This window comes from Ictidomys tridecemlineatus, chromosome 1 (genome assembly GCF_052094955.1).
Source record: "Ictidomys tridecemlineatus isolate mIctTri1 chromosome 1, mIctTri1.hap1, whole genome shotgun sequence".
Lineage (NCBI taxonomy): Eukaryota > Metazoa > Chordata > Mammalia > Rodentia > Sciuridae > Ictidomys > Ictidomys tridecemlineatus.
The window spans coordinates 228,876,317-228,902,525 of NC_135477.1; the positions used below are offsets into that span (position 1 = coordinate 228,876,317).

Sequence of the window (26,209 nt, forward strand, 5' to 3'; positions counted from 1 at the left end):
CGAGTTCACCCAAATTTTATGGATGGATCTTTTCCAAGTTGCAAGCTTGGTACTTTTCAAAATGCGCTGAATGGTTGTTTGGAACTTGTCTCTGCTGACTCCACTGGGCTCAGTGTCAAATCTCTTCTAATCCACTAATGAACCTTTATTAAAGTGGGAGAGAGAGAGGTTGAATCAGCCTCTGGAAACATTACTAAAATAAAGTAGGAGCAGTGAAAAGATCAAAAGAGAACGACAATAAAGGAACACTCAGTCTCCACTACCCCCTTTCGGTCTCTCTAAAGCTGTTTTTTTTTTCCCCTAGAAATGTCAATATTATTAGTTAATTTCAACTGCCTTTAATTTTGTTCTGCTTCAGTTTTAATTTTATTTGTCAAGGAAGCTCCACGAGGAGACTACCATTCACCGGCAACTCTCGGTAACTTCATGTTTTTAAAAGTTCAGTTTGAACAGGTCAAACATCTGTGAGTTTCTACATGACCAAATAGGGCAATGCCAACTCTGTAGCATTGTAACAAATCAATTCGGGATCCAACAATAATTCTGAACCATACTGATTGTAACTTCTACCCTCACCCCTTGGACTCCTCGGCCACCCACTCTCGGCCTCTGTACCTAGGATATCCTGAGTCTACACTGACCCTGGGCTGAACTGTGAAGGAACCATCTTGTACCTTTCAACAATGTCCACTCATCCTTAAAATCGCCAGTCAAGGAAGATATAGCTTCCAGATAAGCAATGTGACTTCCAACACCAGGCCTCCTCTGTTCTCAGGTGTCCCTGTTTTTCGGCTGCAGTCACTTGCCTATTTCTGCTTGTTACTGGTTCACTCCAACATGGAGCAAACAACTTTCTGTTAGATCCAGAGCACAGATGGATGAAAGTCTTGAAGTCCCCAGTCCAAAGAAACCTGCGTTCTGCGGAATAGTTTATTTCATAGAAGCTGTAATAATTTGAGTCACTAAATTGAGAGAGAAAATCTTAATTAAAATTTCGTGCTTAGTTTTTGTCAGTTCCTGTTTTCTTCATTAACTTCTTTTTTCTTAATAATTTTCATTATAGAGTTCTTTTTTTAAAAAAATACTTATTTATTTATTTTTTAGTTTTCGGTGGACACAACATCTTTGTTTGTATGTGGTGCTGAGGATCGAACCCAGGCCGCACGCATGCCAGGCGAGCGCGCTACCGCTTGAGCCACATCCCCAGCCCCATCATTAACTTCTTAATTGGCAAAAACTTACCATGGATGATTTGAATTCTCCTTTTCTCTCTCTCCTTCTCTAAACACATTGTGCACATATATTAATAACGTATCTATATCTATCACATGTCTATTACTTCTTTCTGTTTGCTTGAGCAAAGTTATTAGTTGACCCAACAATTTTTCTAATCATAACTTTAACTTACATAGCATTTAACACTTTTTCGAGTGCTTTTATAGTACCTTATCTCCTGTGGTCTTTATAGGGAAGAATGATATCTTCAGACGAGAAAATGGAAACAGCGGCTCAGAGAAATTAGCTGTCAAAGGTCAGAAAACTAGTTAGTGAGGATGACATGAAAGTATGAAGAACCCTCTATCTTATTCATTCATTCTCTAATTGTTGTTGAGTCCTCCTATGCATCAGGCATTAACTTTGATGCTAGATTCAACAATGAGCAAAAGAAGAGGAAAGACTTTGGCTTCAAAGAGCTTACATTCCTGTGACAGAGACAAAAAGGAAACCATATTCTATAGACTCCAAGGTGATAAGTACCATAGGCAGAAGCAAGGAAGGACGGGTGAGTCTTGGAGAGTCACAGTTTATAAATTTAGAAAATGTAGTTAGAGTCATCCTATTGGGAAGGTGATATATGAGCAGAGACTTAAGGAAGGGAATAAGTTATGCAGATCTCAGGCGAGGAATAGGAAGTGAAAGGGCCCTGGGGCAGCAAGCAGACTGAAAAGGAGTCCTGCAGGAACTGAGGGCAGAGAGGCTCTGGTTAGAAAGGAATTCATGGGCTCATAGGGTGGATGTTGATGGCAGCTACCAAAAGAGCTCTACCTCCCTCTGTATGTGATTTCAATGTCCACCAGCTGGTTGCAGGAACATAGTAAGCATACCTCATGAACTGGTTTCTTTTAAAAGGACTATATCTTCAAACAAGAAAATGGAAACAGTGGCTCAGGGCAATTATCTGTCAAAGGTCCGGAAAGCTAGTTAGTGAGGATGACATTAAAGTATGAAGAACACATTTCATAGTCTATCTTATTCATTCATTCTCTAATTGTTGTTGAGTCCTCCTATGCATTAGGCATTAATTAAATGACTTGGGAAAAAAAAAAAAACTCTAGGAGGGCACTGATGGATTCTGGGAGACCTAGTTTTAACCTAGTTATAGGAGTTTTTGTTCATCCAATGAGCAGTGGCCTAAGGACTCAAGTTCTGTATTCTGTTTGGGAGCCTTCCACTAATTGCTGGAGGGTCTTGGGGCAATCATTTAATATTCATTACCAAGAGAATTAAAAGCAAACCATGTATTAGTGTGAGCCAGTTTCTTCTTGCTCCCCGTGATTCACAGCCTGGTAATATCCTGTCTGTTTTTCTTGCTCTCCAAGGGCAGAGCCTCTTCCTGTGCTATCCCACCATTGCCCTCTTCATGTCTTTGGTAACAGCTCTGACTTTCTTCCAACTGTCCACAGCAGGTATGGAAGAGAGGCAGAGGACAGCAGCTTTGCTAGGCTCTGGGTTGTTCTGAAGTTCTAGGTTACAACCCATAACTAGTGTCTTTCATTAAAAGCCATCAATACTAGGTATTGGAGAGATTTCAGAAGTTGGAAAAAAACTAGCTTGAACAGCTTACCTACCATCCTATCCTAGAATTTATGTCACACAGTGTAAGATAGACAGCTCTGTCTGCAGACGTAAGGCTGGAAGCTTGTGCACACATGAATCTGCTCGACTTTGGTTTCACCTCACTTTAGTTATTTGATTTGGTGTCTGCAAAATGCTGTGTGAACATTTTTATAAGCCTTGGATGATTTACCTCCAAAGTTGCTTGAACTCTAAAATATGCTTTCAGTTTTGTAAAACCACAAATTATTTATCAAAGGGGCAAGGAAATTGAGGTCACTGAGCTAATTTCTTACATAATTTTGAACTTCCTTTCTGAGTCCTGCCATTTTCCAGCAGTCCCAGTGATGCGTTCTTGAGATGGATTTGATAACGGGGAGAAAGGTATGAACAGAGGTAGAAGGTGCTATGTTATTCTGCTTGGTTTGGATATTAAACACCAGGAATCCAGCTAGGGCAGCAGAGTGAGATGCAAGGTAATCCTGCCTTTCCCAGTTTATTGTGCTTATAAAGAGTTAAGCAGGAACTGTGGAAAGACTTTGCTAGTTGAAAGCAAAGTTATTTAAGGTCTGACCAAAAATTCTTGACCTAAAACAATAGAAAAAGTGATCATTAAAATAAAACAAGAGAACAGTAGAGAAAATAAATCTTTGAAACCTCAACTGATATTCTTTTGAGATAACTAAATAGTGACTTGGAATGATTTCCTTCCAGATATGTCAAGGGTAATTAGCAAATACCTTAAAAAGATAGAAAAGAGTGAGAATGAAATGACTATAGAATGTATAGGGGAATAATAATTTTGATAAAATATAAAGGAGAAAGGAGAAAGAGAAAGTAATTCCTACATGCCATACTTGAAAAAATAGGGATGCTAGTGAGTGAAGCAGGAGAGATAAGCATCATTGATCTGAAATTTAAGGACTTCAGGGATTTCTTAATAGATGGCAAATTTTAGTTGTATAAATTTACTTATGATAGATGAGTACATGGGTCCTTTTAAAGAGACTAGGGAAAAATACCACTTTGATTATGAGAATCTTTCTCTTCTAAATTTTCTCTTTTCCCCTTTCTGCAAGTAGTGGGGAAATGGGAGAGGCCCTAGAAGCTAATGGAGCCTTTACCTTGGAGATTCCCACTTCTGGAGGAAATAGCAGAGATCTCTTCTGGGGCCTCAGGATTGTGAATTGAGTACTGGGAGCTTAGAGTCACCAGAGACACCAGATGTTTTCATGACATTATCAGGATTTATTTTAATCAATGGATGGAGCCCAGGAAGAAATGGTAAGGAGTGTGTGTGGGGGGTGGATCTCAACTGCACTCACTTATAATTTCAGATATAAAGAGTGTTACGGAAAGCATGGCTCTGAGCATGAGTTTTCTAATTCCATTGTGCTTATGATTTCAGTTATCCCTGTTTTCCAAAGTGATTAGCAGAAACAGTTCAGCAGAAAAGGCATGTGTGGGCTGGAGAGGAAGGAACTCACTAGCTGCATGTCTGCCCCTCTTGGTAGCCAGGCTTGCAGCAGGGAGGAGATGGCGCAAGCAAGGAAGAGAGAGGTCTGCAGTTTCTGCAAGAAGGGAGGAGGGGAGTGCATGCTCAGTTCCTGAAAAACAGAACTTGGTGGGCTGATTCCTCTGGGACCTGAATGCTCCTGCTAATCCAGAAGCTGACAGCTAGAATGAATGCTTCTTTCTAGACAGGAGGAAAATGGAGTTGAAATGGACCCAAACGATACAGGACTTTCTGAAATGATTTACATTAAATGACTACATTATGGAGACTCAGGTTAATGAATGAATTCATTTTAATATCCATTTATGATCTATGTAAAGATCATTTCATACCTATGAGGATCTCTGTGGATGGGAAAAATTCCTGGCACCTGATATGGGCACTATATACACTTTGAGACTTCACCTCTGATTCCACTACAATTTGTGTCTAATTCTCTGTTATTTTTGTGTCATGAGCAATCTCAGTCAAGCTTTCTAAAATAATGTGTGCACAAAGTGAAAGTGATGACTTAACTTGCTTAACTCCACTTCTTTTGAATTACTTTCTCAATATTCTAATTGACTCATAAAGTCAGTCATCAAAATTCTTCCTACAGATGGTTTTGTCTGTTTGATATGGGACAATTGGAAACAAATGGCTTCTTTCACTCTAAAAAGCAATTATCATCTTCAAACAGTAAACAATTTATTTATCTTCCATTTGTTTTTTTTTTGTTTTAAATTTATAGAAGTAAATTTCCTTTTAAATGAACAAAATTAAAAATAATTTCTAGCATATTTCATTTGGATGTGGACTTCTGTGCACATTGACCATCCAGTTACTGGGATCAATCTTTTGACTTCAGCAGTAGGGTTGTGAGATGCCTAGTTATAGTTTTCTTTATATCTATTCTGTTTGCGTTTAGCTGAGATTCTTTAATGTGAGCATTGCTTGCTTTAAGAATTTGGGAAAATTTGTGACCATGTTTTCTTTCTCAATTTATACTGTGTTTTCTTTCTTTTCTCTTTAGGAACTCCTGGAATAAAAATTCAGGGCATTGAACTATGATTTGCATATGAATGATATGTTTTATATTTTGTGGTCTCTTGGCTTTGATCAAATATTTTTTTACTGATCTATCTCTGGAGTGTCTTAATCAATCTTTGACCAATGATAAATTCAGCCAATGAGCTCTTAATTTCAGATATTATATTTTCAGTCTTAAATGACTAGTTTTTGGTAGATTCCCATTATTTAATTAAATTCCATACCCTTTCATCATTTTTGTTATATTTTCTTCCTATTTCTCTGACATAGTGATGAACATTGTATCATATTCAGTCCTTCAATACTAACTATAATGTCTATTTTTTTTCCCATGCATTTGCTTTGTTGTTTGTTTGTTCTGCTTGGTAACTGATGTACAGAGCAAGTCTCACAGCTCTGCAGGATGCGACTCCTACCAGATTGAACTCTGTAAGGCAGATGAGTTGAAGCTGGGCCAAAGTTTTAAGAGACCCTACCCCCCCCCCCCCCCCCCCGCACCTTTGCTTCTGTCTGTTTCCCTCAGGCCTCTCTTTCCCATACTTCTGATAGAGAGTCTTGAAAGATGGATAAAATTTGGTCTACTCTATAACATCTTGCTATACTCTATGGACATATCAGGGAGACCAGCCATCTTTCTGACTCAGGCCCCTTTTCCCACATAGATTTTTTTTTTTTTCCTCAAATGACTGCGGGGTTACTGAAGATTTTAATCTACTTTACAGAAACTCCCTATCTTGTGCTCAGACTCAGAATTCAGCAAATGTACTACGGGGAAAATTGGATGAACATTTAGGGGTACAGTCATTTCCCAGTTGTTGTAGCCACTTGTTTGAAGGCCACAGGCTTTACTGGGTCCCCTTTCCCCTCTTGTGGTCCTTCTGCATGGATCAGTTTTGATTTTCAGAACATGGTCAGAACTGGCAAATGTCCTGGGGAAGAATATGGCCTGTGAAAGCCAGCTCACCTTTGCTTTCTTGAATTTTTGTTCATTTAAATGTGCTTCCATAATTTACTGATGGCTTTCTATGTGATTTTTTTTTTTCAACTAATTTGTTGGCCTAACAGAAATTTGTTTTCTGCAACCAACTGCCTACAACTTGAAGTCCCAGAAATCCCCTGAGGGTCAGTTTCTAGAAGTCTGGGGTAGTAGCTATGCCCATCCAATCTAATAGTCTATCAGGAGATCTTCGTCAGTTTTTTAGGAGCTTCAAATGATTCTATTCCTCTTGCATGAAGTAATGAAGACTATACTCCAACAGCCATATTTATCACTCAATTGTTTTCCAAAATGGAAAACATTTGTTAAGGTGATTCTTAGGTGAGAAAATACTGCAATAATTAGAATTAAATTTCACAGGTCCTAATGAACCTTAAAGGTGTGGGCATGGGGTTTGCCCACATGCAAAACTTGTCTGTTCCTTTTGAACTACTTACTGTATAGGAAGTGTAGGGTGTCCACAGAACCTCCTCTGAATCACCTGTGTGGGAAGTAACGGTGATCTATATGCTAACCCTGAAGCTTGCTTGACCTGGAATGTCATCCTTTGACTCAGAGGACCTACATCTGCGGAATTGACTTGTCTTCATCCTTAAATATGACAGCTCCTTGCAATTTCAGTATTTCTCTGAATAAATATTCAATATTTTAATATTTCTCTGAATAAATATTCCTTTTGGAAAAGTATAGTAGTTTTGCCCCCTCTGTTTTTTTTTTTTTTGTATGTGGCTTTGCTTACACCATGCTATCCTAACTCTGTTCTGTATGTAAATTCTCCCATCAACATCTTTGTACCTTGGCATTTCAAAAATATTCAAACATTTGTTTGTTTTGAGTCTGATAATGAACGTACATGGCTTGACCTGACCCAAGTTCCATTTTATAGACAAGGATGCTACAAGTGGAGAAGTTAAGTATAATCAGTAACAGCAGGTGACAGGATTTAAAGCCGGGTCATTTTATTTCTTTTTTCTACTACCTCATTATGTGATTCTATCCCAGCTGAGATGACAGATGGCACTAGAGCGAGAACATTTCCTTGCATCTGGTGTATGGCTAGAAAGTGAAGATTCCCTATAAAAAATATGGAAGGAATCTTTACCCTTTCCTTTAACTTCCTTTTTGGAGCTTGGCACTCACCAAGGTTAGATAACAGAAAAGAGACTTATGTAACTTATGTCAAGGAAGAGAAAACTATATAGACTCTCTTGGTGGCATATGGAATGAGGTCATCATCTTTGGAAGTATAAAAGGTCTGTTGGTTTTAGAGATGGCTTGACCCTTGATTGTACTAGTGAGTTCCAAATTCTTTCCTGCTTCTCTTTCAACCTCAGTTTCTCTCATGGATTAGATACCATTTTTTTTTTTCCCCAAAAGGTCCATATTGAGGAAACTGGATGAAACGGGATGATTGGATATCTAGCTAAGGTAAGAAGAGGGACTTGAAGAAGTCGAGATTCACAGGGACAATGCTCTGATAAATTCTAAGAAAGAAAATTACATGGGGGAACTAAGACATCAATGAAAGATTACCAAGGTTACTGAGGACAGGGATTAGTTGTATAGGGCAAAGCAAACATTGAGACGGTACTCTTATTGGATAATCTTGTTTCTTAAATGATAAAATGTCAGCAATTTCAAATGGTTCAACCTAAGGTTTTTATAACTCTTCTACTATAAAGAAAAAGCTTTTGATAGTGCAAGCTATATGCAGTCCTTCATCACATAACAATGGAATAAATTCCTAAAAATGTGCAGTTTGACAATTTTGTCATTGTGTGAACATCATGGAATGTACTTATGCAAACCGAGAGTATCAAGCCTAATACACATTTATGCTTTGTGTGTGTGTGTGTGTATAAAAATCTATTGTTTCCTAGGGATTTTATGAACACATAACAAGGAATTAAATTAGCGTAAGAGAAAATGATGCAATGAAGAGGCATAGTAAACACGGGCTGTGTGAGGCTACTCTGTTGGCATAACAGGGAAGACTGTTTGATAGTTCAGATTTAAAAAAATATGTTAAATGAATACACTCTAAAATAATGATAAAATATAGCACAGTAAATACACAAGCCAGTGGCATAATCGTTTATTATCATTATCAAGTATTATGTACTGTATGTGATTGTATGTACTATGCTTTTATATGACTAGTGGCACAGTAGGTTTGTTTACACCAGTGTCACTTCATACATATGACTAATGCATTACATTGTGATGTCACCAGGCAGTAGCAATTTTTCAGCTCCATTATAATCTTATGGGTCAATATTTGACAGATGTCTTTATGTGATGTGTGACTATACACTCATGCCTTTTGAATGCTACGCCCTGACTATAATGTGGTTGCTATTTTAATAAATAGAATTTTAATTATCACTTTCCCCCTCACTTGAAGATATACAAGCTAGATGCTTGCAGTTATATGAAGATTACTCCAGGAAGCCTAGCTACAAATGCAAATATTCTCAGGGGTATCATACCAATGAGCTAACACTACAGTTTTGCCATACTTAGACCCGTTATTGGGCTAGTCCCATTTTTCCAGGTCTGCCTCCAATCCTCTCCTTCCTAGCATTCAGGTTCCCTTTCTCTCTTGAGAACTTAGTTATGCATTTAAAAATATATGTAGCTACATTTTAAACAAAGCTTGTTCCTTATTGGAAAATCTTGCACACTGCTGGAAACAGAGAACGTGACAGTTGGAGGTGAAGAAAGTGGAGAGATTTCATGAATGATTAAAGCTAAACATGCAACAGCTTTCTCATAATTAAGCATTTCAGAATGTATTTGTAGAACGGTAGTATACAAAGAAGATACAAAGCAAGCTATTTTTAAACCATAATTTTCAGAGCCAACAAAGAAATTCTTAAAAGAAATGTTGAAAGGTTTTTTGTGGTATCTTTAGTTGAAGAAATTTAGAGATGATTAGTTATTGTTATTTTTAATTCAATTTTTTAGAACAAAAGTTGACCAAAATAGAAAGCTTTGCCATTTCTTTCCCCTGCAGCTTTAGAAAGCAAACCTAGTGTTAGGTCGCCATAACCTTTTTCTTTTCTTTTTTTTTTTTTTTAGTCTTCCTTTGCTTTTAAAGTCATCCACCATCAAATTATATTGTACTCCTTCCTCCTCCACTACCTGGGGAAGGGTGTTTATATAAACAATCGAATCCAGAGCCCTATGTTCTTGTCTGCTGCTCTGAGTAAATACTGAGAAATCAAAAGCCTGAGCCTGGTGATTTTGTTTCATGCAAATGAATCTTGCCAGAACATTCTTTACAGCTGGGTCTTGGGGGATTGATTTGTAACCTCTCTTGCCAAGCAAATGGTAGTGGTGTTTACTCTTTCCAAGATGTGCTGTAGTTTCAAAGATTTGTTTGTATTTTGCCCAAGTGACAGAACTTAACAGTACTTAAAGGTTTGATTAAAAGAATCAGACCAACTCAAACAACATTAAACCATTCCCCTGTTTGCTATATTTGGTACAGCATTGTATATTTGATTTTTTTATGGAAGTATTATAGGTATGGGCATATTATTGTATATTTAGATTTTTAAAAACCTTAATTGGTAATGTGTAGACCCAGATATTTCTGCTAATCATATAATCCTTTGAACTCCAGTCTGTCTCTTCTTAACACTGGATAAAAGTCTTTCATGGCTTCTTTCAAAGAAAGCACTGTGTATAAATTCAGGGTGCTTTGATTCTGCTTGAGGGATGGGATTGAAATCCCCAAGAAAGAGGCTAAACTGCCTTTTGGGGAGAGCAGGTCTTGTAAGTTGTGGAGCTGCTGAGACTAAACACACAACTCTGGGACTAAAGCTTGGAACAATGGCCAGGCAATTGAGCACTCCTGACAATTGTTTTTGTTCTCTGGCCACCCTCCTTCCTTTCTCGGGTTCCACCTCACATGGTGCAGACTCTTCTCTAATGTTGAAGCAGTCTTTACCCACTGAAGGTATATAAAGTAAACAGCTGTCCAGGTTTGGTCCTGGTTGATTAAAAGAATAATGAGGAAATGGATTACAATGGTTTCCGTAGTCATTTCTCCATGTACATTAGTAATTGATTTTTTTTTTTTTGGTGAACTGTAAAATCCTCTTGATCTCTCTCTCATTCTTCTCTTCTCTGCTTTCCTTATTTTTTCATTTTTTTTCCTTTCAGATTTGCACCAAGAATTAGATGAACATTGACAGTAAGAACAGAGTGATTCCTACAGTATTTTGGAATGCAGGGTTTATCTCCCCAGGGAATCTGGTACTGGGTGGGACATGCAGGGGGAAGGGAAGGGAAGGTACAGTCCTCCACCTTCCTGGACTACAGAAATCACCCTGCAGCCTCCTTCCCCCGAGGGAGAAAGGATTTTGGTGTTTTCACCATCTCTGATATCTGATTGCCAACATCTCTATCTAAAGAATCCTGCTATTTAAATACAAATAGGAGCCTCCCTCCTGCCTCCTGTATTACACAGCCTGTGACTGCACCCTCCTCTTGGCATCTTTGAATTGCAGGGGCCCTTTGATAATCTTTCCCCTCCACATGATTTTTTTATCCCTGCTGCTTCTCTTTACACTGTCTGCTACAGAAAGTGCTGAGGCTCTTGGCAAATGTCCCTTTCAACCACAGAATATTCAGCAGAGAACACAGACCTTTCTACTCTAGAGATCAGGAAGAGGCTGTTTGTGAAGTTAGTGCATTTTTCCAAAAAGTGGCTGCAATTAGTTTTGAGGTCAGGCAGCACAATGCTCTGTTTGATTTATCATTGCTTACAGAACACAGATATTCATTTACTAAAAGGAAATTGTGTGTGTGTGTGTGTGTGTGTGTGTGTATAAGTATGTGTATGCCAATCTGTACATACTTCTTTTATGTGCCACTCATGGTACTAGTTGATAGATATTGAAAGTAAATCAATCCTGGTTTCTATCCTCAACCAATGTATAATCTAGGATAGAATATATCTTCCATGTTCAAATTCACAATAATGTAATTGCAATAAGGTAATTTGTGTATTTGAAGAGAAGCTAAGAAAAATAACAAAAACCTATAAGATGACTTAACAGGGGAATCTTATTTAGCTAACCAGTCCGGATAGAGTGTGGCATTTCAGTAAGACTTTAAGGATGAGTAGGAATTGGCCAGATGAAATATGGAGCCAGGATTTGGGGGTAGAAGTAGGGGAGGCAGGGGCCATGGATGGTGCTGATGGAGAGATGTGGCCAGGGAGGAGGCTGATGGATGTAGGGCCAGTGTGTCACTGCACTGGTGTAGTGAGCAGTCTCACAGTGAGAGGGCTACAGCAAGGCATCTGGAAGGAGAGGAGCTTGTGGGGGTGGTGGTAGGGCGTGTGAGAGAAAGTGTGGCTGTGGGGTGGCCTGGAGTGCAGTTTTTAATGATGACCAAATTCATGGCCAGACTGTGGCTGTTGGTGCTTGAGGTGGAGTGAGGGCATAGATCACTGGGCATAAGGCTAAGGAACTACTGGCCAAGGTGCTGATGATGCACCTTGGAGATGTTGAATATGCTTTGCATGACAGTAGGCCTGGGGTGATAGGAAGATTCTAGGTTGGGTGCTGAATTCTCTTTTGTGTGTGCTGGGAGCTGATGCTGGGCCTTGTGCATGCTAAGTACACACTCTACCACTGAACTACACCCACAGCCCTGTGGTGCTAAATTCTTAATGAGGGACCAGACGGTCAAATGATGACTAAAGGGAGAAGAGGATCTTATTGCCAGCTGCTCCAAGGAACAGCTAAACAAAAGAGAGAGCAACCATTTGTCTGGAAGTGGCATTGAGTCATCAGAAGGACAGGACCTTGGGTTCACTTCTGGTGGGATATTTGGAGTTTGACAGATGACATCAATAAGAGGAGAAGCAGATCCTTAGGGCACAGGAGTTTCAGTGAAGTTGCGTGTGTGTGTGTGTGTGTGTGTGTGTGTGTGATGACTTTGAGATAATTATGAGTTAGAATAATGTAGATAAAGGTAAGAGAAGATCTTCTTAAAATTCTTACTCTTAGGCATTCATCCAAACTTTGAATTTCTTCTGGAACACTCTTCCCAAATCACAGTCAAATGATCCAGCAACAGCTAAGTCACTATCATGCAATGTAGGCCATTTCACTCTCCTTGGCTCTTTCTATTGAAAAGATGATGCTGGATATGGTAGACATGCTACCATTCTAACACTTTCTATGTGAATGTGTAGAAAGAAGTGCTTAGAGACGTGTGGTGAGGGTGGTAGGCAGAAAGGTTATTTTATTTATATTTTTTTCAGTATGAGAATTTGCTCATGTAATACTTACAAAGTTTTAAAATATGAAAATCAAATTTATATTTTGACAAAGCACAGGAAAATAATTTTAAAATGCTTCTGGTAGGGTTGGAATTATGACTATAACTCATTTTCTGAGAGTTACCAACTTTAATTGTGCTTTGTCCTTTCCCCATTTGAACCATAAAGGTTTCAGAGTTTACACTTGACAGAATGCAGATTAGGACTCTAGAATCAAATTTTAAAAAAAAAAGGTTTAAAGCTATTTTAAATTGATTTGAAATATAAATCTCATTTCTTGTGACTTACCTGCATCTTGAAACCCTAGTTGGTGTTTCTGGTGCCTTAGAGTAAGTTCTGTAGTTAGAGTGCCAATGGGGGTGCTCACAGTGTGAACCTCATTGTCCCCACAGTTATTCCTGCCCAGCATCTGCTAAGGCTCTTCTAGGAATGCCCTCCCAAGTCATAGTCCCACTGGGGAGCAGGCACAGAATCTACCTTAGAGAAACAATGAAGTGGTTAAATTTCCTTAACATGCCTGGGACTTATCTTTTCAGGAGAACATTCCACCCACCTCCTCTTTCTCTTTCTCTTCCTCCTCCTTCTTTTTGAAATTTGTGCCTAAGGTTTTCCCCATGAGATAGAGGGATTAAATTTTGATTTTTATGCTTTTCTGCCCGCCTCCCCACCCCCCCCCAAACTGTGCTGCTTTATTTCTGGTACAAAGCAATAGAGTCGGCCTATCATGTACTGAGACTTCTACAACCATGAACCGAATAAGCTTCTCCTCCTTTAAGCAGTTCTTGCCAGGTATTTTGGTCACAGTGGTGGAAAACTGACTATTACAGAGGGAATATAATATTTATATCTACCCGTCTATATCTATATCCTGGAGATTGAAGCCAGGAGTGCTTTATCACTGAGTCACATCCCCAGCTCTTTTTATTTTTTTATTTTGAGACAAGGTGTCACTAGGTTGCTTAAGGCCTCACTAAGTTACTGAGGCCAGCTTAGATTCTCTGGCTTAGCCTCTCAAATTTCTGGGATTATAGGTGTGTGCTACCATGTACTGCTGAGAATATCACATTTTCAAAAGTAGACATATGGTCATCATATTTCTACATAGTGTTAGTCTGGAAACTAAATAAATAAAACTCCTCGATTTTGGCTCTTCCAGGATACAGTGAAACATCCTTTGTGATTATGAGCAACTGGTTGAAGACTGGATTAGTTTTTAATCTCTGTTACTTGATGGATGAAAAATGAATTTCACAGGCAAGAACTCATCATTTGGAGGAGACATTAACAGGTGGATGGTTATTGATTGTATGAAGCAATTTACAAGGAACTTCAGTACATGCCTGACATTGTGGACTAACCCTTGCCATGTCTGTTTTCTCATAATTAATATAAATTTTATAGTGTAGTTTGTGGTGTTCAGAATAAAATTGAGCATGTTTATATAAGCACATTAAGATAAAATTGAATCTGGAAGACAGAGGATTTTAATAAATTAATTATAATTTTGTTTAAAAAATTAAAAATAAAGTAGTCACTCTAACGATAAAGTTGCTATTTTGCAGGACAATTCTCCACACACCATTGATATTTCTGCATGTCTCAGGAGTGAGGAAGTCACTGCTGTGCATTCTGGATTATTTTCCTCAATATTTGTGTTGTGAATAGCCTTGGAATCTAGACCTTATATCCTTCTGCCAGGCATGCTTACTTTCCAGCATAAAAATATTGTCTTCCCTAAATTTGGAGTTCTTCTACCACAACACAACTGCTGCATGCAGGTGCTGCCTGGCTGTCTTTGCCCCACCTGTCAAGAATGGACCACTGGGGAGCTTCCCCAGGAAATGCTGATGTTCTGCTCAATGCTATTGCCATGACTATCCTTTGTATTCTACCAGTGTGGTCACAATGCATTTGGCAGGCTAAATTGTTAGCTTTAGAGTAGAGTGAATTTCCAGATCCCTCTTTTTCTAGAAAGTTAATGCATTTCAGATTCTTATTCTCCAATCCATAGACTTTGTGTATTCTACCACAAAATATGAAACATTTCAAACTTCTTAGCATTAATAGGGTAAAACTCTTTAAGTTGTGAATGAAATAACACAAAGAAAAACTATATATGCTATTTCTTGTGTCCTTTCTGTGATTGTGAGTGAATGTGATGCCTCTGATATCTCAAAATTTTATTTCACAATTTTTACAACTTTTTAATGAGAGATAATAAATTACAAGAGTACATTCAAAGCAACAGATTTGACAAATTGTGAAAGCTCACCATCATTCACAGTTCATTTCTTCTCTGAACACTTAACTCATCTATGCACCATAAAGAAATGTTTTGCTTTCTTTTTGCAATAAAATTTATTGAGGGATAATTTCTGTGTCATAAACTGTACTTTATTGCAGTGTAATAAAGTGTACACAATTCAATGAGCATGGACAATGGAATAGGCCAGGTAAGACCATGACTACCACCTAGATACTAAATCTTTCCATCATCCCCAAAGGATTTCATGTATTGATTTGATGCTAAATGAATTTTGAAAATGGGCCCTTATATTGGGACATTTGAGAATAATTTCTGTGGAGAGGTTTTTGCCACTTTCCTATTTTAGTTATTTTTTCAGTCATCTTAGACCTTTGTGTTGTCAGCTTTCTGTCACTGTGACAAATACCTAAGCTAATTAAGCTGCGGGCTTTGGATGTTTTAGCCTAGGATCAATTGCCCCTCTTGCTTTGAGTCTGCAGCGCCACTTCATGGTCTGAGTGCATGGCAGAGCAAAACCACTCGCTTCCTGTTTGGGAAATGAGAGGAAAAAAAAAGGCAAGTGGTGGAGGTCCACAAAGAACTTTGTGGGCACTCGCTCCACCTCTTAAGTTTTCACTGCCTCCAGTTGTGCCCCAAGGGTGACCGAGACTTTATGACATGAGCCTTTGGGGGAAGGTTAAGATGCAAACAAGAGCAACACCAATATTTTTTTTTTCTCTTGGTTCTTTTTTTGAGTTCTGTTTTTCTTCTAAAGCTCCTCTGTCTAGACTTTTCTTCTCTTTCCATACCCCTTGGAGCAGAAAGACTGAGAATTATTGTCATGAGCTCATAAAAATGGAATAAATAGTATGAAGTTGAAACATATCAAGAATAAGTTGTCTTGCAGAAAAAAAGTTACAGGAAAATTGAGATCGCTGGTAGAGTTTAAAAATCTAAACAATGAAAATGATAATAATAATAATTATTTTTTTATTCATATATGACAGAGGAATGCATTACAATTCTTATACATATAGAGCACAATTTTTCATATCTCTGGTTGTACACAAAGTATATTCACACCAATTCTTGTCTTCATACCTGTACTTTGGATAATATGATCATCACATTCCACCATCATTAATTACCATGCCCCTTCCCTTCCCCTTCAACCCCTCTGCCCTATCTAGAGTTCATCTGTTCCTCCAATGCTTCCACTTCCTATCCCACTATGAATCAGCCTCCTTATATCAAAGAAAACATTCAGCATTTGGTTTTTGGGGATTGGCTAACTTCACTTAGCCTTATCTTCTCTAACTGCATCCATTTACCTGGAATTAAATGATGAATTATATATAAAATGTATTATTTATTCACAATAATCATGTATGATTTTAGGATTTTTCCTTCTCTCAAAAATTGATGCGTTTAATTTTTTTTTAGTTATAGATGGGCATAATACCTTCATTTTATTTATTTATTTATTTATTTGTTTGTTTTTAATGTGGTGCTGAGAATCAAACCCAGCGCTTCACATGTGCTAGGTAAACGCTCTACCACTGAGCCACAACCCCAGCCCAATGGATGCCTTCTCAAAGGAAGCATTTGTTTTTGCCTGGATCTATACAATCACAACTTTTAAAATTCAAGGATGGATTTTGAATAGTATATTTCTCTTAGCAGCGTAAAATGAGTCACATTTGTCTCAAGACCTTTCAAAGGCCGAAATGAGCAGAAATCAAGAAGTAACTTTCCCAAAGCACCTGATCTCTGTGAAGGGCAAGACTCTTACATGCTGCAATTCTAAATATGAAATCATGTTAAATAATGTCTTTGGTTAGAGCTTCCATATATCATATGACTTGCAATTATAAAACAGGAAGGAACCTTCTCTCTTCTCACATCAGTTGGGAGGGTAAACTCATTTTTTTGGAGTTTGGGTGAAAGTGTCTTCTGTGTGCTCTACCTAAACAGAGGAAATGGCCTAAATGATTTGGAAAAGTATAAAATGGAAAACTGAGTCAGATACCAGGGATTTTTCATCACTCCTTCTCCAGCCTCTCCCTTCCTATTGGTGATATATAACCATAAAATGTGTGGTAAGGTAAAACATGTTCCTCTGATGAGTCTGTAGTCTATCACTTTCCTATTGTAGCTGGAAGTGCTCAGGTAACCTACAGGAGGTCATTCTATCCTTGTGTGTCTGTGTCTTCCATATAATTTTTGCACCCATGCCCTTTTGTTAAAACGGAGTGATCAAAATATCAAAATAAAAATAATAATTTAAAAAAATTGATTAATTTTAGAACAGTTTAAGTTCACAGAAATATTGAGAGGTAGGCACAGAGATTTCTATATTCCCTCTGAGCCTCACAGGCATGGTTTCCTCAGTATCAACATCTTGCACCACAGGGGAAGATAGTTAAATTGATAGGCTGACACATCATTATCCCCTGAAGTCCAGCGTTTACATTAGAGTTGACTCTTGGTGCTTTAGATTCTACGAATGTGGACAAATATATAAATATATGTCTGTAGAACAATGAACATCTTAAATCCACATGCCACCATTGCTTTTCAGCATTAAATATGAAGCAATTATTGTGCAGGGTTTTTTTTCAAAAGTAGTCTAAGGAGTATTTATGTAATCAGAATTTAAGGGGGAGGGAGGCTCAGGAGACCTGCTTCACGTGTACATACACAAGCATATCTAGAACTTTTATTGTGCTTAAGAACATTATTTGTTTAGATGCTGAATGTCTAGATATTATACTATAGATGAAACTGTAATTAGGAAGCACTTGGCTTTAGGTAGAGTGGAGTGGCATGGGATCTCCTTGTTAGGATTAGATCAACTCGTGGGGTGTCAAACTCTTACAGTGAATATCTTTTTGGGATCGTCTACCTGGTGGGGGAAATTTTCAAAGTTGTACTAAGGTGCAGCATCTCAGGGGAGGGTGTGTCCATCACATCATTACATCACATCATCACATATACTAACATCTAAGGTATTTCATTTCTGATTTTTTACAACAGAGGCATTGTTATCATTTTTTTTCATATTTCAGATCCCTGTTAAACATTGTACCTGGTCAGTATTGTTCAAGTATGGGGTGTTTTGTGACAACAGAAAAGCATTTTTTTTGTTTGTTTTAATTTTTTTTTTGTCTTTTAATTTTTTTGTTTGCTTGTTTTCACTACTGTAGTGGTTCCAAGACACACTGGACCAAAAAGAAGAGTGAAGTTGAAATAGAGAAGTGCCAAGTAGGTTGTTCACTCCATTGAGAAAGCCCAGAAAGCAAAGATCAAGACATACTGAAAAGTTGAAGTGGGGAGTTGGAGCCCAGGTGGAAAAGATGCAGCTAGCTGGGTTGCAGGTAAGTTAAAGAGAGAAACTTTGCCCTGGTTTCCCTTTTCATGTACAACTAAAATACACACTTGGAATACCAAAGGGATATTAGGATGAAAAGGCTGGTTTTGAGATTCAGACCAGGTCAAAATTTCCAGCCCAGAGAAATGAGTTGGTCAAAGAGGAATTGATGTGCATAATAGATCTGGGCAGGAAATCAGGCTAGAGGAGAAGCCTAGAGAACCAAGAGACTACAACATATGGGTCTGGAAGGAAAAGATCAACAACAACCCTGAATGAAGATTCTAGGAAAAGTTCTTTAGTCTCTTGGTACAAGGACTGAGTCACTGGGCACCAGATATGAGAATGATGCTTGATTTCGAAGCCTAAACCAAATGCCACAAAGTCTCTTTTATATGTGTGCACAAAGCTGATTTGCCTGCCACTTCAAGACAGATTGCACGTGCAGTTTGCAGAAAGTTAAATTCCATCCAACGAAACGTTTGGACAAATGTGGGAAAATAAGTTTCTGGAGCTAGTTCAACTAGAATACATTTGTAATTATAAAGCAAAACCAAAGGGACACCATTCCAGTAGGTGATAACTCCCAGGTAAGAGAAAGTTGCAATCTCTTCAAAGCATCATTCCTTTACATCAAAGCCTAGGAACATGTTCTTGCCAATTTACTCATTAGCTCATTTATTCATTCATCAAATATTCATTAAATTGTCTACTCTATGTCAATGGGCTTAACATCTTGTAAAATTAACTTTAATTACTTACCTTCATCATTTGTCTGTTTTGCTTTTTAATAGTGGAAAGTCAATTCTCTCTCATAATATTAGCAATTAAAGACGGAATCACTGTTTAGGCAAGTTCAAACTCTGAGGAATTATGAAATTTACCAGAAGACATTGATGACAATAGAGAGAAACGGAGTAAGATAATAAGAGCCTGAGGTGATGGTTCATGCCTAAAAAATTAATTTGAGCACATATTCACTGAGTCACTGGCTCTGAGAATGGCAAGGCTTGCATTTGCATGGACACTGTGATTAATTGAGGAGTCATATAGAAGCTGGTGAAAGCCCTTAAATCTCACCTAGCATGCTTCCTTACACTTAAGGATTGTATGAAAAGATATCAAATTGGGCTTCCTCTACATTTATTATTTGAGAAAATTTCAGCAGGCAGTACTAAGAATAGAGAGTGAAATGTCTCCGCACCCTCCCTCCGCTTTGGGCACTGGCTCAAGTGGTTTGCCAGAAATAAAGTTTAAAAGGCTTTCCCTACTGCCATATTTGTCCCTTGTGGTTTGTTGAGCCAGCCATTGTATCTTCTGAAAGAATGACTGTTTTTATTTAGTTCTGTTTTTAACACAATGGCAGTGTAAGCATGGGATATGTTTGGAATAGTGGGGACTAAGCAAAGAACACAGGAACGCTCTTCTCCAAACTATAGAACAAAGATAATTATTGGCAATAAGCTCTGCACAGAGAAGTCCAGGATGGGAAGTGAGTGTAGGATTGTTGCAGTGCCTGTTTTTCCTAGGTTAAATGGTCAGGATAGTCCTATTTATAAAATCCCAGTGTCTTTCCATTTGGCCTTCTATACCTTAACCAAGTTCAGCTCAGCAGGGTCTCTTTTATTAAAAGTTATTTCTATTTTTATTTCTGTATTTGTCCTTTTTAGATATACATGACAGTAGAATGTATTTTGACCTACCCTACCTACATGGAGTATAACTTTTCATTCTTGTGGTTGTATATGATGTGGAGTCTCACTGGTCATGTGTTCGCACATGAACACAGGGAAGTTATGTCCGATTCATTCTACTGTCTTTCCTATTCCCATCTCCCCTCCCTTTCCTTCATTTCCCTATTCTTCCCTCTCCCACCCCAATTGTGCGTTAGCATCCACATAGCAGAGAAAACATCAGAGAGATGTTCTAGCCTTTGTCTTTGGGTTTGGGGGATGGCTTATTTCACTTAGCACAATAGTCTCCAGTTCCATACATTGCTGGGGGCGGGGCTGCAAATTTGTGCATCCACTATGGAAAGCAATAGGGAGATTCCTCAGAAAACTTGGCATGGAACTATTATTTGACTCAGCTATTCCACTCTTTGGTCTATGCCTAAAGAACTTAAAATCAGCATACTACAGTGATGCAGCATATCAATGTTTATAGGAGCTCAATTTACAGTAGCTAAACTGTGGAACCAACCTAGGTGCCCATCAACAAATAGATGGATAAAGAAATTGTGCTATATATACACAATGGAATATTACTCAGCCTTAAAGAGAAGAATGAAATGATAGCATTTGTCAGTAAATGGATGGAACTAGAACAGTGTCTCTTTTTGATGGGTGATTCCCTAGCTAAATGAGACTCACTGACTTTCTAAGAGTGGAGAAGAGGAAACCAGCAAAGGAAAAAAAAAGTGTAAGAATACAAATGCTATAAGAAATTTTTAAGAAATATTGTCTTTATTCTCTTAATTGTTAATGTTCTTTCTTTTTCATGTAATCCTTTTGTGATTTCTGGGGCCAAATGCATGCTAAGGTTATGTGGTTAAGAATAAACTCTATGCTCCTGGAATGGATTCATGCTGTGGCACATTTAAGATCTGCAAATTCTACTACAGCTTGGTTAAGGGACGAGCAGGCTGAAATGAGAATTTACCCAGGGAATGGTTGTGCCTTTCATTCCAAGCAAGGAGCACAGGAGAATGAGACGAGAGACAGAAAGCCGTGATCTCTCAGCTTCAGCTCCTGGATGTCACTCATAACACAGATACCTCATGTGCTGAGATTCTGATGTCATTTAGAATGACCAAGCCTTATTTGGTCCTTATACCCAAATACTTATCATTTCTTTTGCTTTTGGTTTTTCTTCCTGCAGGTTTGACTCATTTCCTCTAGCCAGAAGAACTTCCTTCAGCATCTCTTATAATGAAGTTTTGCTTGCAATAAATTCTCTCAGCTTTTGTTTAAAATTAGCCTTCATTTATATTCATTTCTGCAAAATTAAAAGCAACAGGCTTTTCGTTTAGCAATTTTTTTTAAGATTTTATTTATTTATTTATTTTTTAGTTCTTAGCAGACACAACATCTTTGTTTGTATGTGGTGCTGAGGATCGAACCCGGGCCGCATGCATGCCAGGCGAGCGCGCTACCACTAGAGCCACATCCCCAGCCCCTCGTTTAGCATTTTAAAGATATAATTCCATTATCTTTTATCTTCCTTATTCTCATGGGATGTCATCTGAAAGTAAAGTGTCTTTTTTTTCCTCTGATTGTTTTTAATATTTTTCTTTTTTTAAAATTTGTTTTAATTAGTTACACATGACAGTACAATGACCTTGAGATATCATACATTTGAATCACATGGGATTCAGTATCTCATTTTTCTGAGTATAAGATTGCAGAGGAGGGGGTGGGGAGATAGGCAGGATAATAGAAATATTTTTATTTTTAATCATTAACTGTTAACCTGGTTTGCCATAGGTGCCTAGATGGATATAGTTTGCCATGCTTGAGTTTTATAACTTTTTAAAGGATCTTTTGGTATATTTTTATCAGTTTTGGAAATGTTTCTCCAAGTATTTCTTCTTCCTCATTTATCTCCTTCTGACTTTAGTTACACATAACTAATCACAAAATATTGTCCCACAGATCTCATATGCTCTATTATGGGTTTTTATTTTATTTTTCTGTATTTTTGTCCTGAGTTGATTAATTAGTTCTTCTATAGTTCTAATCTGATGTTAAACTGATTTAATGAAATTTTATTTATAATATTGTACTTTTAGTTACACAATTTCTACATTTTTTCCTTATTGGTTTCTATTTATATCCTGAGATTTCACATTTGTTTATCTATTTTGTCCACTTTTTCCCTCTAAATTCATCGGAATTCAATTAGATGTTTTAGAGTCTTTGCGGATTTTAACATCTAAATTTTCTTGGTTTTGCTACTATTGACTAATTTCAGAGCTACTTGTCTTATTTTCATTTATTTATTTATTTTTGATATGTCTAGTAATTTTCAATTAGAAGCTGAACATTTGTGGGAAAACCTTCTGGATAATGTTATCTTTTTCTAAAGAGTGTTAAATTTTGTTTTTGAAAAATATTAAATTAATAGCATACTCTTGATGTTTTGAAGGCTTGATTTTTTGTTTGTTTGTTTGTTTTTGGATGAGCATCTAATTTTAGTTTTTCTCTTGGACCTGTGCCATACACTATGTGTTGTGTGTTTCTTACTCCTAAAGTAAGGTCGTTCTAAAGTTTTAATGAAAATTAAAGATATCCTCAGGAAGCTGAGGCAGGAGGATTGCTCATTTGAGGCCAGACTCATCAAGCCCTAAGCAACTTTGTGAGATCCTGTCTCAAAATAAATAAAAACAAAACAAAACAATGGGGACCGTAGTGGAAAAGTGTCCCTGGATTCAATTTACAGTACTAGGGTGAGGGTGAGGGTGTAGAAAAAGAAAAGAGAGCAAAGGGTATTTATCAAGTACCTCTAATCTAGCTAGTTAGACTTGAACTATCCACGAGGTAGCTGCTGAGATATTTTTGTGGTTCTTAATCCTGGAGTGCTGCTTTCTGTAAGGTTCCTTGGATTCTTACTAAACAGTTGTAGAGTTTATGTAAAAAGATGTATATAGTTTATGTAAGGATTTGAGGAGAATTGATATGCAGGTTAGAGGTTATCTCCTTTGTTTTCTGTGTTTTATTTCTGCCTTTTTTCTTTCAATTTCCTGTTATGTTACAAAATTTGAACCCCTACATTTGTGTCCTCTTCCCCAAAGGACACTGTTTCCTGGTTCACATGAGTTTCTCCTTGCATGGAGATAGGCCTGAGCCGTTGTCAGGAGAAAGGTCAATGAATTACGGAGCTCACCTAGCATGCTTTGCCTCACTTAACAATTATATCTTTTTTTTAGTTTCTGCCTGCCTTGGATTTTACACCAATGACTTTAAACAATGGTTTTCTTATATTTTTCTAGATTTATAATTATCATTGCAAAAGGTTTATTCTGATAAAAGCTATTCAGTGCAAATGGAAACAGAACTTCTGAATGAACTAATAGCCAGTATGAACTGACTTTTGTCATAAGCCATGTAAAAGATTCATATATACCCAAACCAGTCCAATATCCACTATAGGCATCATCATTTTGCTGAATAAGAAACTGAGGTACAGAGTAACAAAGAAATGTGCCCATGTTTATAAAGTAAGGGATAGCTGCAGGATTCATGGTCACATATATTGAACATAAAGATTGTAGCTATGCCAGTGATTTTCAGACTTGGCTGCACAATGATTTTTTGTTTTTTGGAGAATTTGAAAAATATAAATGTCTCAACTCCAATTATTATTATTATTATTTTGGCACTGGGGATTGAATCAGGAACACTTTGCCCCTGAGCTACATTTTCAGCCCTTTTTACTTTTTATTTTGAGGCATGATCTCACTCAGTTGGTTAGGGCCTTGCCAAATGACTGAGGCTGGCCTCAAATTGTGATCTTCCTTCTTCATCCTCCCAAATTGTTGGGATTACAGGTGTGCTCCACAGCACTTGGCTTCCACTAACTTTTAAAAGTAACAATTCTTAAAATATGACTTAGCCGTTACATTTTTTAAAAGTCCCTCAGATGTTTCAAAGATGCAACTTGAATTGAGAGCTTCTATGCTAGGCTATGTTTCTTAGTCAAGACATTGACTAAGTCTTATAACTAGGTCAGTTAAGGGTGATTTTCTTTTTTATTTCTGAATAATTAAAGGATGGAAAGATGATTCATATATTTACTATTCTGATTAACAGCGAAGGAAGGATTTCTTGAACATCTCTGATGAATTTTTAAGTGTCAAACCCTTCTTAAAGGTTCTGGTTACTGTGATCTAGATGAGCAATGCTGTTTATGAAAATAATAAGTATTCATATTTAGCCTGTCAGAAGAGATTTCTACTTGTTCACTTGCTTTGTGATTGAGAATAGGTAACTTTCCAAGAGCTATCAGAATACCTTAATCAGTATTTGTTAATCATTATGAGGAAATTGAATGGCTAATGATTAGAAAGAAAGCTGTCACTTCCACGGAAGTAATTCTGGATGCCTTATTCCCAGTTGCAGATATGGACTCCTTCATGCAGAGAGTGGAATAAAGAACAACACATTCTGGAGGATGATAAGTTTCAACAGAACCCAGGGGCCTCAGCTTCAGTTCCAGATATTATCCTGGTTTGAGTGACCTGAGAGAGTCTCTCAACCTCTCTGGCCCTCAGTGTTCTACAATGTAAAGATAAATGTTGGGATTGAAGTTCTTGTTTCCAAAGCAATATACATAATCAAATTAATTTCCTGCTTGACATATCCTTCATTTGCCTGCTGTCCAAGAGAAGAGAACACTTACGAGGTTAAGGCATATATGCAAACATCAAAAGTAAAATTATCCCATTTGTACATGTTTCAAGTTACACCTCTGTCTGTGAGTGAACCTTGCTCTAAACCAATGGTTTGGAATTAAAGTAGAGACTGCTAAAAGCTCAGTTCATCAGAAATGATTCCAAACAGAGGAAACTTGATGTAGGCAGAGGAAATGAAGAACGGTGGTAAAATTTAACAAATATCTAACGAGTTACTTCTAGTCCTCTGGGTCAGGAAGTAACCAAACACAGCATTGTTGGGAGTCCCATGATGCCCGGTCATGCTTTCAGCTGGCAGGAGAAGTTGGCATCAGTGGTTGCCCGCATTCAAGCCCTTTCCAGAATGGTAGCCCTGTGATTTGCTTTAGTCAGGGTTGCTATTCTTGCTGGGGTAGCTATGGCTGTGATAGAAAGGTAATAAACCCACCAAGAAAGGCTCATTTGTGTTGGCTGGCTACAGCATAGAATTTGAGAACAATAGGTGGGATAATAACGTGGTGTTTAGAAGCGGTTTTGCTTTGACCTGGGTATCATTCATAGGTTGAACAGAAAGCTATTTTCACTGGTAGTTAAACATTTGGCAATTGCTGATCAGTAACAATGTACTGGATGTCCTACTAAAGTAGCATGGTCCAGTGGGCAGAACATCGATTGAACTAGAATGTAAAAATATTTGTACTTAAGTGTGTCTGTTTTGCTATTGATTGTTCTTGTGGCTTGGACTCATTCAGCAACACCTTGACATGTGTATGTGTGTGTCCGTATTGGTTTGCTTTGGGTGCAGAGAAGGAAAACAGTGTGTCCTTGGTGAGAAACATTTAAACATTTAAAGGAATAAAACCAGAATGCTAATAAAAAACCAGAAAAGAATCAAACTATGAAGAATGATATGAGAAAGATGAACGTCAGCATTTGTTTATGTGAACATACTTAAGACAATATTTGAGGTACTTGTGTCCCCTGTTTGAGGAACATCAATAGAATAAAAAGATAAAAGGTTGTTGACTCAAATTTGTTAAGCGTATTGTATTTTGCTTTACTTTTTATAATCTTTGGATAACATTGTGTGGTTTTAATTATGCAAGTACTCAGTTCTCTTGGGTGTAATTCCAGATTGTCAGTTCCTAGTAGAAATTTAAGGCTGCATTCCATTCTTTGAACAAGTTCTCAAATATATCAGAACTCCATATATTATATCCCCCCACCACCTCTTTTTGGCATGAGTGCAAGTGATCTGGCAGGAATTTTTATCTTCTCTCTCTCTCTCTCTCTCTCTCTCTCTCTCTCTCTGTCTGTCTGTCTCTGTGTGTGTGTGTGTATGAATTTGATAATTTATATGTAGGCAGAATTTTTTTATGTAACTTCATTTTAGTAAGAAACACAGATATCCAGGTTAAACTGTAACACAGGCAATGTGGGGAGTAGCATGATTAGATGGTAATAATTTCAAGATCCTTCGGATGAGCAGCATTTAAAAATGCTGTGTTGATGTAATCCTGTTAAT

General features: G+C 37.6%; 1 long non-coding RNA gene across 4 annotated transcripts; it reads left to right on the forward strand.

The window, feature by feature from the left end:
- The first annotated feature begins 3,142 nt into the window (after positions 1 to 3,142).
- Positions 3,143 to 26,005, forward strand: LOC110597605 (uncharacterized). Of its 4 annotated transcripts, none has more exons than XR_013423870.1 (6): positions 3,143 to 3,219; positions 3,918 to 4,119; positions 7,755 to 7,805; positions 13,835 to 13,966; positions 18,130 to 18,300; positions 24,407 to 26,005. It is a non-coding gene; the product is annotated as an uncharacterized LOC110597605 (long non-coding RNA). The 4 variants fall into 4 exon arrangements; XR_013423875.1 differs by lacking the exon at positions 3,143 to 3,219 and adding an exon at positions 3,226 to 3,311; XR_002483350.3 differs by lacking the exon at positions 13,835 to 13,966 and having other exon boundaries at positions 24,407 to 26,004.
- Positions 26,006 to 26,209: the final 204 nt, after the last annotated feature.